The sequence below is a fragment of the Oncorhynchus mykiss genome, chromosome 5 (genome assembly GCF_057628025.1).
Source record: "Oncorhynchus mykiss isolate SJ-2025 chromosome 5, ASM5762802v1, whole genome shotgun sequence".
Classification (NCBI taxonomy): domain Eukaryota; kingdom Metazoa; phylum Chordata; class Actinopteri; order Salmoniformes; family Salmonidae; genus Oncorhynchus; species Oncorhynchus mykiss.
Window position 1 is genome coordinate 96,888,396 of NC_143026.1, and position 13,236 is coordinate 96,901,631.

Below are 13,236 nucleotides of genomic sequence, written 5' to 3' on the forward strand. Positions count from 1 at the left end.
CACCATACCACCACACCATACAGATCTACTACTACCATACCATACTACCACACCATACAGATCTATTAGTACCACACCATACTACCACACCATACCACCACACCATACAGATCTACTAGTACCACACCATACTACCACACCATACAGATCTACTGGTAACACACCATACTACCACACCATACAGATCTATTAGTACCACACCATACTACCACACCATACCACCACACCATACAGATCTACTAGTACCACACCATACTACCACACCATACAGATCTACTGGTAACACACCATACTACCACACCATACAGATCTACTACTACCACACCATACTACCACACCATACAGATCTACTGGTAACACACCATACTACCACACCATACAGATCTACTACTACCACAGCATACTACCGCACCATACAGATATACTACTACCACACCATACTACCACACCATACTACCACACCATACAGATCTACTACTACCACACCATACTACCACACCATACCACCACACCATACAGATCTACTACTACCATACCATACTACCACACCATACAGATCTATTAGTACCACACCATACTACCACACCATACCACCACACCATACAGATCTACTAGTACCACACCATACTACCACACCATACAGATCTACTGGTAACACACCATACTACCACACCATACAGATCTATTAGTACCACACCATACTACCACACCATACCACCACACCATACAGATCTATTAGTACCACACCATACTACCACACCATACCACCACACCATACAGATCTACTAGTACCACACCATACTACCACACCATACAGATCTACTGGTAACACACCATACTACCACACCATACAGATCTACTACTACCACACCATACTACCACACCATACAGATCTACTGGTAACACACCATACTACCACACCATACAGATCTACTGGTAACACACCATACTACCACACCATACAGATCTACTACTACCACACCATACTACCACACCATACAGATCTACTGGTAACACACCATACTACCACACCATACAGATCTACTACTACCACAGCATACTACCACACCATACAGATCTACTACTACCACACCATACTACCACACCATACAGATCTACTGGTAACACACCATACTACCACACCATACAGATCTACTACTACCACACCATACTACCACAGCATACTACCACACCATACTACCACACCATACAGATCTACTGGTAACACACCATACTACCACACCATACAGATCTACTACTACCACAGCATACTACCGCACCATACAGATATACTACTACCACACCATACTACCACACCATACAGATATACTAGTACCACACCATACTACCACACCATACCACCACACCATACAGATCAACTAGTACCACACCATACTACCACACCATACTACAACACCATACTACCACACCATACCACCACACCATACAGATCTACTAGTACCACACCATACCACCACACCATACTACCACACCATACCACCACACCATACAGATCTACTAGTACCACACCATACTACCACACCATACCACGACACCATACAGATCTACTAGTACCACACCATACCACCACACCATACCACCACACCATACAGATCTACTAGTACCACACCATACCACCACACCATACCACCACACCATACAGATCTACTAGTACCACACCATACTACCACACCATACCAGCACACCATACAGATCTACTAGTACCACACCATACCACCACACCATACAGATCTACTAGTACCACACCATACTACCACACCATACTACCACACCATACCTATCTATTAGTACCACACCATACCACCACACCATACCACCACACCATACAGATCTACTAGTACCACACCATACCTCCACACCACACAGATCTACTAGCACCACACCATACTACCACACCATACTACCACACCATACCACCACACCATACCACCACACCATACAGATCTACTAGTACCACACCATACTACCACACCATACCACCACACCATACAGATCTACTACTACCATACCATACTACCACACCATACAGATCTATTAGTACCACACCATACTACCACACCATACCACCACACCATACAGATCTACTAGTACCACACCATACTACCACACCATACAGATCTACTGGTAACACACCATACTACCACACCATACAGATCTATTAGTACCACACCATACTACCACACCATACCACCACACCATACAGATCTACTAGTACCACACCATACTACCACACCATACAGATCTACTGGTAACACACCATACTACCACACCATACAGATCTACTACTACCACACCATACTACCACACCATACAGATCTACTACTACCACACCATACTACCACACCATACAGATCTACTACTACCACACCATACTACCACACCATACTGTCACACCATACTACCACCCCATACAAATCTACGACTACCACATCATACTACCACACCATACCACCACACCATACCACCACACCATACTACCACACCATACAGATCTACTACTACCACACCATACTACCACACCATACTACCACACCATACAGATCTACTACTACCACACCATACTACCACACCATACTACCACACCATACAGATCTACTGGTAACACACCATACTACCACACCATACAGATCTACTACTACCACAGCAAACTACCGCACCATACAGATATACTACTACCACACCATACTACCACACCATACTACCACACCATACAGATCAACTAGTACCACACCATACTACCACACCATACTACAACACCATACTACCACACCATACCACCACACCATACAGATCTACTAATACCACACCATACTACCACACCATACTACCACACCATACTACCACACCATACAGATCTACTGGTAACACACCATACTACCACACCATACAGATCTACTACTACCACAGCATACTACCGCACCATACAGATATACTACTACCACACCATACTACCACACCATACTACCACACCATACAGATATACTACTACCACACCATACTACCACACCATACTACCACACCATACAGATCAACTAGTACCACACCATACTACCACACCATACTACAACACCATACTACCACACCATACCACCACACCATACAGATCTACTAGTACCACACCATACCACCACACCATACCACCACACCATACAGATCTACTAGTACCACACCATACCACCACACCATACCACCACACCATACAGATCTACTAGTACCACACCATACTACCACACCATACCACCACACCATACAGATCTACTAGTACCACACCATACCACCACACCATACCACCACACCATACAGATCTACTAGTACCACACCATACTACCACACCATACCAGCACACCATACAGATCTACTAGTACCACACCATACCACCACACCATACAGATCTACTAGTACCACACCATACTACCACACCATACTACCACACCATACCTATCTATTAGTACCACACCATACCACCACACCATACCACCACACCATACAGATCTACTAGTACCACACCATACCTCCACACCACACAGATCTACTAGCACCACACCATACTACCACACCATACTACCACACCATACCACCACACCATACCACCACACCATACAGATCTACTAGTACCACACCATACTACCACACCATACCACCACACCATACAGATCTACTACTACCATACCATACTACCACACCATACAGATCTATTAGTACCACACCATACTACCACACCATACCACCACACCATACAGATCTACTAGTACCACACCATACTACCACACCATACAGATCTACTGGTAACACACCATACTACCACACCATACAGATCTATTAGTACCACACCATACTACCACACCATACCACCACACCATACAGATCTACTAGTACCACACCATACTACCACACCATACAGATCTACTGGTAACACACCATACTACCACACCATACAGATCTACTACTACCACACCATACTACCACACCATACAGATCTACTGGTAACACACCATACTACCACACCATACAGATCTACTACTACCACAGCATACTACCGCACCATACAGATATACTACTACCACACCATACTACCACACCATACTACCACACCATACAGATCTACTACTACCACACCATACCACCACACCATACAGATCTACTACTACCACACCATACTACCACACCATACTACCACACCATACAGATCTACTGGTAACACACCATACTACCACACCATACAGATCTACTACTACCACAGCATACTACCGCACCATACAGATATACTACTACCACACCATACTACCACACCATACAGATATACTAGTACCACACCATACTACCACACCATACCACCACACCATACAGATCAACTAGTACCACACCATACTACCACACCATACTACAACACCGTACTACCACACCATACCACCACACCATACAGATCTACTAGTACCACACCATACCACCACACCATACCACCACACCATACAGATCTACTAGTACCACACCATACCACCACACCATACCACCACACCATACAGATCTACTAGTACCACACCATACTACCACACCATACCACCACACCATACAGATCTACTAGTACCACACCATACCACCACACCATACCACCACACCATACAGATCTACTAGTACCACACCATACTACCACACCATACCAGCACACCATACAGATCTACTAGTACCACACCATACCACCACACCATACAGATCTACTAGTACCACACCATACTACCACACCATACTACCACACCATACCTATCTATTAGTACCACACCATACCACCACACCATACCACCACACCATACAGATCTACTAGTACCACACCATACCTCCACACCACACAGATCTACTAGCACCACACCATACTACCACACCATACTACCACACCATACCACCACACCATACCACCACACCATACAGATCTACTAGTACCACACCATACTACCACACCATACCACCACACCATACAGATCTACTACTACCATACCATACTACCACACCATACAGATCTATTAGTACCACACCATACTACCACACCATACCACCACACCATACAGATCTACTAGTACCACACCATACTACCACACCATACAGATCTACTGGTAACACACCATACTACCACACCATACAGATCTATTAGTACCACACTATACTACCACACCATACCACCACACCATACAGATCTACTAGTACCACACCATACTACCACACCATACAGATCTACTGGTAACACACCATACTACCACACCATACAGATCTACTACTACCACACCATACTACCACACCATACAGATCTACTGGTAACACACCATACTACCACACCATACAGATCTACTACTACCACAGCATACTACCGCACCATACAGATATACTACTACCACACCATACTACCACACCATACTACCACACCATACAGATCAACTAGTACCACACCATACTACCACACCATACTACAACACCATACTACCACACCATACCACCACACCATACAGATCTACTACTACCACACCATACTACCACACCATACTACCACACCATACTACCACACCATACAGATCTACTGGTAACACACCATACTACCACACCATACAGATCTACTACTACCACAGCATACTACCGCACCATACAGATATACTACTACCACACCATACTACCACACCATACTACCACACCATACAGATATACTACTACCACACCATACTACCACACCATACTACCACACCATACAGATCAACTAGTACCACACCATACTACCACCCCATACTACAACACCATACTACCACACCATACCACCACACCATACAGATCTACTAGTACCACACCATACCACCACACCATACCACCACACCATACAGATCTACTAGTACCACACCATACCACCACACCATACCACCACACCATACAGATCTACTAGTACCACACCATACTACCACACCATACCACCACACCATACAGATCTACTAGTACCACACCATACCACCACACCATACCACCACACCATACAGATCTACTAGTACCACACCATACTACCACACCATACCAGCACACCATACAGATCTACTAGTACCACACCATACCACCACACCATACAGATCTACTAGTACCACACCATACTACCACACCATACTACCACACCATACCTATCTATTAGTACCACACCATACCACCACACCATACCACCACACCATACAGATCTACTAGTACCACACCATACCTCCACACCACACAGATCTACTAGCACCACACCATACTACCACACCATACTACCACACCATACCACCACACCATACAGATCTACTAGTACCACACCATACTACCACACCATACCACCACACCATACAGATCTACTACTACCATACCATACTACCACACCATACAGATCTATTAGTACCACACCATACTACCACACCATACCACCACACCATACAGATCTACTAGTACCACACCATACTACCACACCATACAGATCTACTGGTAACACACCATACTACCACACCATACAGATCTATTAGTACCACACCATACTACCACACCATACCACCACACCATACAGATCTACTAGTACCACACCATACTACCACACCATACAGATCTACTGGTAACACACCATACTACCACACCATACAGATCTACTACTACCACACCATACTACCACACCATACAGATCTACTACTACCACACCATACTACCACACCATACAGATCTACTACTACCACACCATACTACCACACCATACTGTCACACCATACTACCACCCCATACAAATCTACGACTACCACATCATACTACCACACCATACCACCACACCATACATATATACTACTACCACACCATACTACCAACCCACACAGATATACAACTACCACACCATACTACCACACCATACAGATATACTACCACCACACCATACTACCACACCATATAGATCTACTACTACCACACCATACTACCACACCATACCACCACACCGTACAGATCTACTAGTACCACACCATACTACCACACCATACAGATCTACTACTACCACACCATACAGATATAATACTACCACACCATCCTACCACACCATACAGATCTACTACTACCACACCATACTACCACACCATACTACCACACCATACCACCACACCATACTACAACACCATACTACCACACCATACAGATCTACTACTACCACACCATACTACCACCATACTACCACACCTTACAGATCTACTACTACCACACCTTACAGATCTACTACTACCACACCATACATATTTACTACTACCACCACACCATACTACCACAACATACTACCACACCATACATATCTACTAGTACCACACCATACTACCACACCATACTACCACACCATACTACCACACCATACCACCACACCATACAGATCTACTACTACCACACCATCCTACCACACCATACAGATATACTACTACCACACCATACTACCACACCCTACTACCACACCATACAGATCTACTACTACCACACCATACTAACACACCATACAGATCTACTACTACCACACCATACTACCACACCATACTACCACACCATCCTACCACACCATACAGATCTACTACTACCACACCATACTACCACCATACTACCACACCTTACAGATCTACTACTACCACACCATACAGATCTACTACTACCACACCATACCATACAGATCTACTAGTACCACACCATACTACCACACCCTACTACCACACCATACAGATCTATTACTACCACACCATACTACCAACCCACACAGATATACAACTACCACACCATACTACCACACCATACAGATATACTACCACCACACCATACTACCACACCATATAGATCTACTACTACCACACCATACTACCACACCATACCACCACACCATACAGATGTACTAGTACCACACCATACTACCACACCATACAGATCTACTACTACCACACCATACAGATCTAATACTACCACACCATCCTACCACACCATACAGATCTACTACTACCACACCATACTACCACACCATACTACCACACCATACCACCACACCATACTACAACACCATACTACCACACCATACAGATCTACTACTACCACACCATACTACCACCATACTACCACACCTTACATATCTACTACTACCACACCTTACAGATCTACTACTACCACACCATACATATTTACTACTACCACACCATACTACCACACCATACTACCACACCATACAGATCTACTACTACCACACCATACAGATCTACTAGTACCACACCATACTACCACACCATACATATCTACTAGTACCACACCATACTACCACACCATACCACCACACCATACAGATCTACTACTACCACACCATCCTACCACACCATACAGATATACTACTACCACACCATACTACCACACCCTACTACCACACCATACAGATCTACTACTACCACACCATACTACCACACCATACAGATCTACTACTACCACACCATACTACCACACCATACTACCACACCATCCTACCACACCATATCTACTACTACCACACCATACTACCACCATACTACCACACCTTACAGATCTACTACTACCACACCATACAGATCTACTACTACCTTACCATACCATACAGATCTACTACTACCACACCATACTACCACACCATACTACCACACCATTTTACCACACCATACTACCACACCATACAGATATACTACTACCACACCATTCTACCACACCATACAGATCTACTTCTACCACACCATACGACCACACCATACTACCACACCATACAGATCTACTACTACCACACCATTTTACCACACCATACTACCACACCATACAGATATACTACTACCACACCATTCTACCACACCATACTACCACACCATACTACCATACCACACATATCTACTACTACCACACCATACAGATCTACTAGTACCACACCATACTACCACACCATACAGATCTACTACTACCACACCCTACTACCACACCATACAGATCTACTACTACCACACCCTACTACCACACCCTACTACCACACCATACAGATCTACTACTACCACACCATACTACCACACCATACAGATATACTACTACCACACCCTACTACCACACCCTACTACCACACCATACTACCACACCCTACAGATCTACTACTACCACACCATACTACCACACCATACTACCACACCATACAGATCTACTACTACCACACCATACTACCACACCATACAGATCTACTACTACCACACCATACTACCACACCCTACTACCACACCCTACTACCACACCATACAGGTGTTTGTTTGTATCTGGGCATTAGCTTAGCTAAACTGTTCCTGGTGCCTGTGGTTAAGACCATTCAGAAATCAACCAGCCTAGCAATGATCGCAAACTGTCTAGCAATGAAATTTTATTAAATTAAAATAGAAAATCAGTTGCGGAGACAGTGGATTAATCAACCATACAGATATACTACTACCACATTAATCAACCATACAGATATACTACTACCACATTAATCAACCATACAGATATACTACTACCACATTAATCAACCATACAGATATACTACTACCACATTAATCAACCATACAGATATACTACTACCACATTAATCAACCATACAGAATGTGTGAATTGTCTGCTGTTTGTCAATGAATGGCACTTTCTCCATTGTCAGAGATTAGTGAAAGGTTCCCAAGCTGGGCTTTAGTGGCACGGTATTATACTGTAGTTACTAGTCCTAAACTCTCTACAACACAACTCAATGATGACTGTGTTCATTGACTCTAACTACAATTACAAAACATAGCAAGCAATGTTAATGTTTCCAAACACAATATATTAAAGATTTCATTAATAGTAATGTTCTGTTGATTATTCATGTAACAGTTTTTTGAAGGTTTTAGAACGCATATAACATTTAAACATTTAAACCTCATCTAAACTGTTTGATAATGATCACCTGATACAGGACACGGATTACAAATATGGAATGACAAAAACATTATTATTTAAAAAAAATCTTACCTTTAAAATTGTATGCTGTGAGGCGCAATTCTGTTGATAGTGATGGTGTTGATGATAGGTAGGATGAAGGTGCCCGGATAAAACTAACAACAAACGTGGACTGTCCCATACAAAGCCCCAGTTTAGTGATGTTGTTTCTGTCTTGGTGTGTGAGGTAAGGCAGTCCTGCTCTGTTCCTTATCCACTGGGAGGGTTGGGTGGAACGAGAAGGAAAGGTGGAGCTGCTATCTTTCCTAGTCCAGGAGGAGAAGAGGTGGAGCTGCTATCTTTCCTAGTCCAGGAGGAAAAGAGGAGGAGGTGCTATCTCTCCTAGTCCAGGAGGAGAAGAGATGGAGCTGCTATCTTTCCTAGTCCAGGGGGAGAAGAGGAGGAGGTGCTATCTCTCCTAGTCCAGGAGGAGAAGAGGAGGAGGTGCTATCTCTCCTAGTCCAGGAGGAGAAGAGGAGGAGGTGCTATCTCTCCTAGTCCAGGAGGAGAAGAGGACGAGCTGCTATCTCTCCTAGTCCAGGAGGAGAAGAGGAGGAGCTGCTATCTCTCCTAGTCCAGGAGGAGAAGAGGAGGAGCTGCTATCTCTCCTAGTCCAGGAGGAGAAGAGGAGGTGCTATCTCTCCTAATCCAGGAGGAGAAGAAGAGGTGCTATCTCTCCTAGTCCAGGAGGAGAGGAGGAGGAACTGCTATCTCTCCTAGTCCAGGAGGAGAAGAGGAGCTGCTATCTCTCCTAGTCCAGGAGGAGAAGAGGAGGAGCTGCTATCTCTCCTAGTCCAGGAGGAGAAGAGGAGGAGGTGCTATCTCTCCTAGTCCAGGAGGAGAAGAGGAGGAGCTTCTATCTCTCCTAGTCCAGGAGGATAAGAGGAGGAGGTGCTATCTCTCCTAGTCCAGGAGGAGAAGAGGAGGAGCTGCTATCTCTCCTAGTCCAGGAGGAGAAGAGGAGGAGCTGCTATCTCTCCTAGTCCAGGAGGAGAAGAGGAGGAGCTGCTATCTCTCCTAGTCCAGGAGGAGAAGAGGAGGAGCTGCTATCTCTCCTAGTCCAGGAGGAGAAGAGCAGGAAAGTAGAAGGGAAAGGCTCCTCTGAAGGGTCCCTCCTTCCCCCCTCCATCCCTCCCTCCCTCCTCCCTCCCTGCATCCTCACCCCACATTGGTTACTCCCTCCCTCCCTCCTCTCGTTCGTTATTCCCTACCCACACCCCTCCTCATTCCTCCCCTCTTCTCGTTCGTTACTCCCTACCCACACCCCTCCTCATTCCTCCCCTCCTCTCATTCGTTACTCCCTACCCACACCTCTCCCCTCTAGTAGAGATATTAGAACTAAGTCCCCTAATACTAAGAAATGCATTGCCAAACCACATAGTTAAAATGTTTGTCTAATATCAATCACAATTCCATAAAGTGTAATCCACATACAGTTAATATGCAAGTTACTAGTTCAGTGCCTTGACTGTTCAGTATTGGGAGGGAGGCATTTTACAGGCCTGAATGTGGCTGTGTATTTGGCTTAAACACGTAATCTTACCTCGTCTCATCATTTTACTTCATCTAACCTCGTCTCATCATTTTACGTAATCTAACCTCGTCTCATCATTTTACATCATCTAACCTTGCATCGTTATTTTACATCATCTAACCTCGCCTCGTTATTTTACATCATCTAACCTCGTCTCATCCTTTTACGTCATCTAACCTCGTCTCATCATTTTACGTCATCTAACCTTGCCTCGTTATTTTACCTCATCTAACCTTGTCTCACCCCAGCCAGTATCTGCATCCCAAATGGCACCCTATCCCCTATATAGTGCACTACCTCTGACCAGGGCTGGCACCCTATCCCCTATATAGTGCACTACCTCTGACCAGGGCTAGCACCCTATTCCCCATATAGTGCACTACCTCTGACCAGGGCTAGCACCCTATTCCCTATATAGTGCACTACCTCTGGCCAGGGCTGGCACCCTATTCCCTATATAGTGCACTACCTCTGACCAGGGCTGGCACCCTATCCCCTATATAGTGCATGACCTCTGACCAGGGCTAGCACCCTATTCCCTATATAGTGCACTACCTCTGACCAGGGCTGGCACCCTATCCCCTATATAGTGCACTACCTCTGACCAGGGCTAGCACCCTATTCCCCATATAGTGCACTACCTCTGACCAGGGCTAGCACCCTATTCCCTATATAGTGCACTACCTCTGGCCAGGGCTGGCACCCGATTCCCTATATAGTGCACTACCTCTGACCAGGGCTGGCACCCTATCCCCTATATAGTGCATGACCTCTGACCAGGGCTAGCACCCTATTCCCTATATAGTGCACTACCTCTGACCAGGGCTAGCACCCTATTCCCTATATAGTGCACTACCTCTGACCAGGGCTAGCACCCTATTCCCTATATAGTGCGCTACCTCTGGCCAGGGCTGGCACCCTATCCCCTGTATAGTGCACTACCTCTGACCAGGGCTAGCACCCTAACCCCTATATAGTGCACTACCTCTGACCAGGGCTGGCACCCTATCCCCTATATAGTGCACGACCTTTGATCAGAGCTCATAGGGCTCTACAGGGTGCCATTAAAGACCCACCGTATGATCAACCCAGCCTAACTAACCCAAACCTCCTCAAAGCTTCTAGATACGTTTTCACAAAACCCATATACCTAGAAAGAAGGCCATGAGGTGGATTGGGGAAGTTCCTGCAGAGCTGAGACATGACATCAGCCCAGCATATGAACCCTGTGTGTTGCTCAGAACTACAGGGTCAGACCAGGGTTGGCATATCCTGACATCCGTGACTAAAAACTCAGTCAACCAGACTAACAGAGGCTCGAGGCCTAAAGACATTTGTTAAAACTTCCAACAACTAATTACTTTTGGCTTCTCAGGCAATACGTTTCTAATTCACCCTCCGTATGAAATAGAGACGTCATCTATCTATTACCAAACAGCTGTTATCTAGCTGTAATGTAGGGTTGTACAGTTCTGGAAACTTTCAAAAAATTCACAGGTTTAGAAAAAAATCATAGAAAGAGGATTTCTGGATTTCTTGCTTATTCCCCTCATTTATTCCAGGAAGATTTCAACCAGGATTTCTGGAAAACCTTTGAATTTTGTAAAAGTTGGCAGTATTTTTCAACCATAAGAATGATACAGTATCTATGCCTTGACTGTGTGGTGAAGCATCTCTTTGGGTGTATA

General features: G+C 44.8%; 1 protein-coding gene across 2 annotated transcripts in view; it reads right to left on the reverse strand.

The window, feature by feature from the left end:
• oca2 (oculocutaneous albinism II) overlaps positions 1 to 10,439 on the reverse strand; it is a 196,412-nt gene extending 185,973 nt beyond the window's left edge. The window contains exon 1 of one of the 2 annotated variants that reach the window (XM_036978983.2): positions 10,048 to 10,439. The gene's annotated coding sequence lies outside the window, so the exon portion shown is untranslated. The remainder of the gene's footprint in view (positions 1 to 10,047) is intronic. The other variant, XM_090236498.1, reaches the window with a different exon arrangement.
• Between the last annotated feature and the right edge of the window lie 2,797 nt (positions 10,440 to 13,236).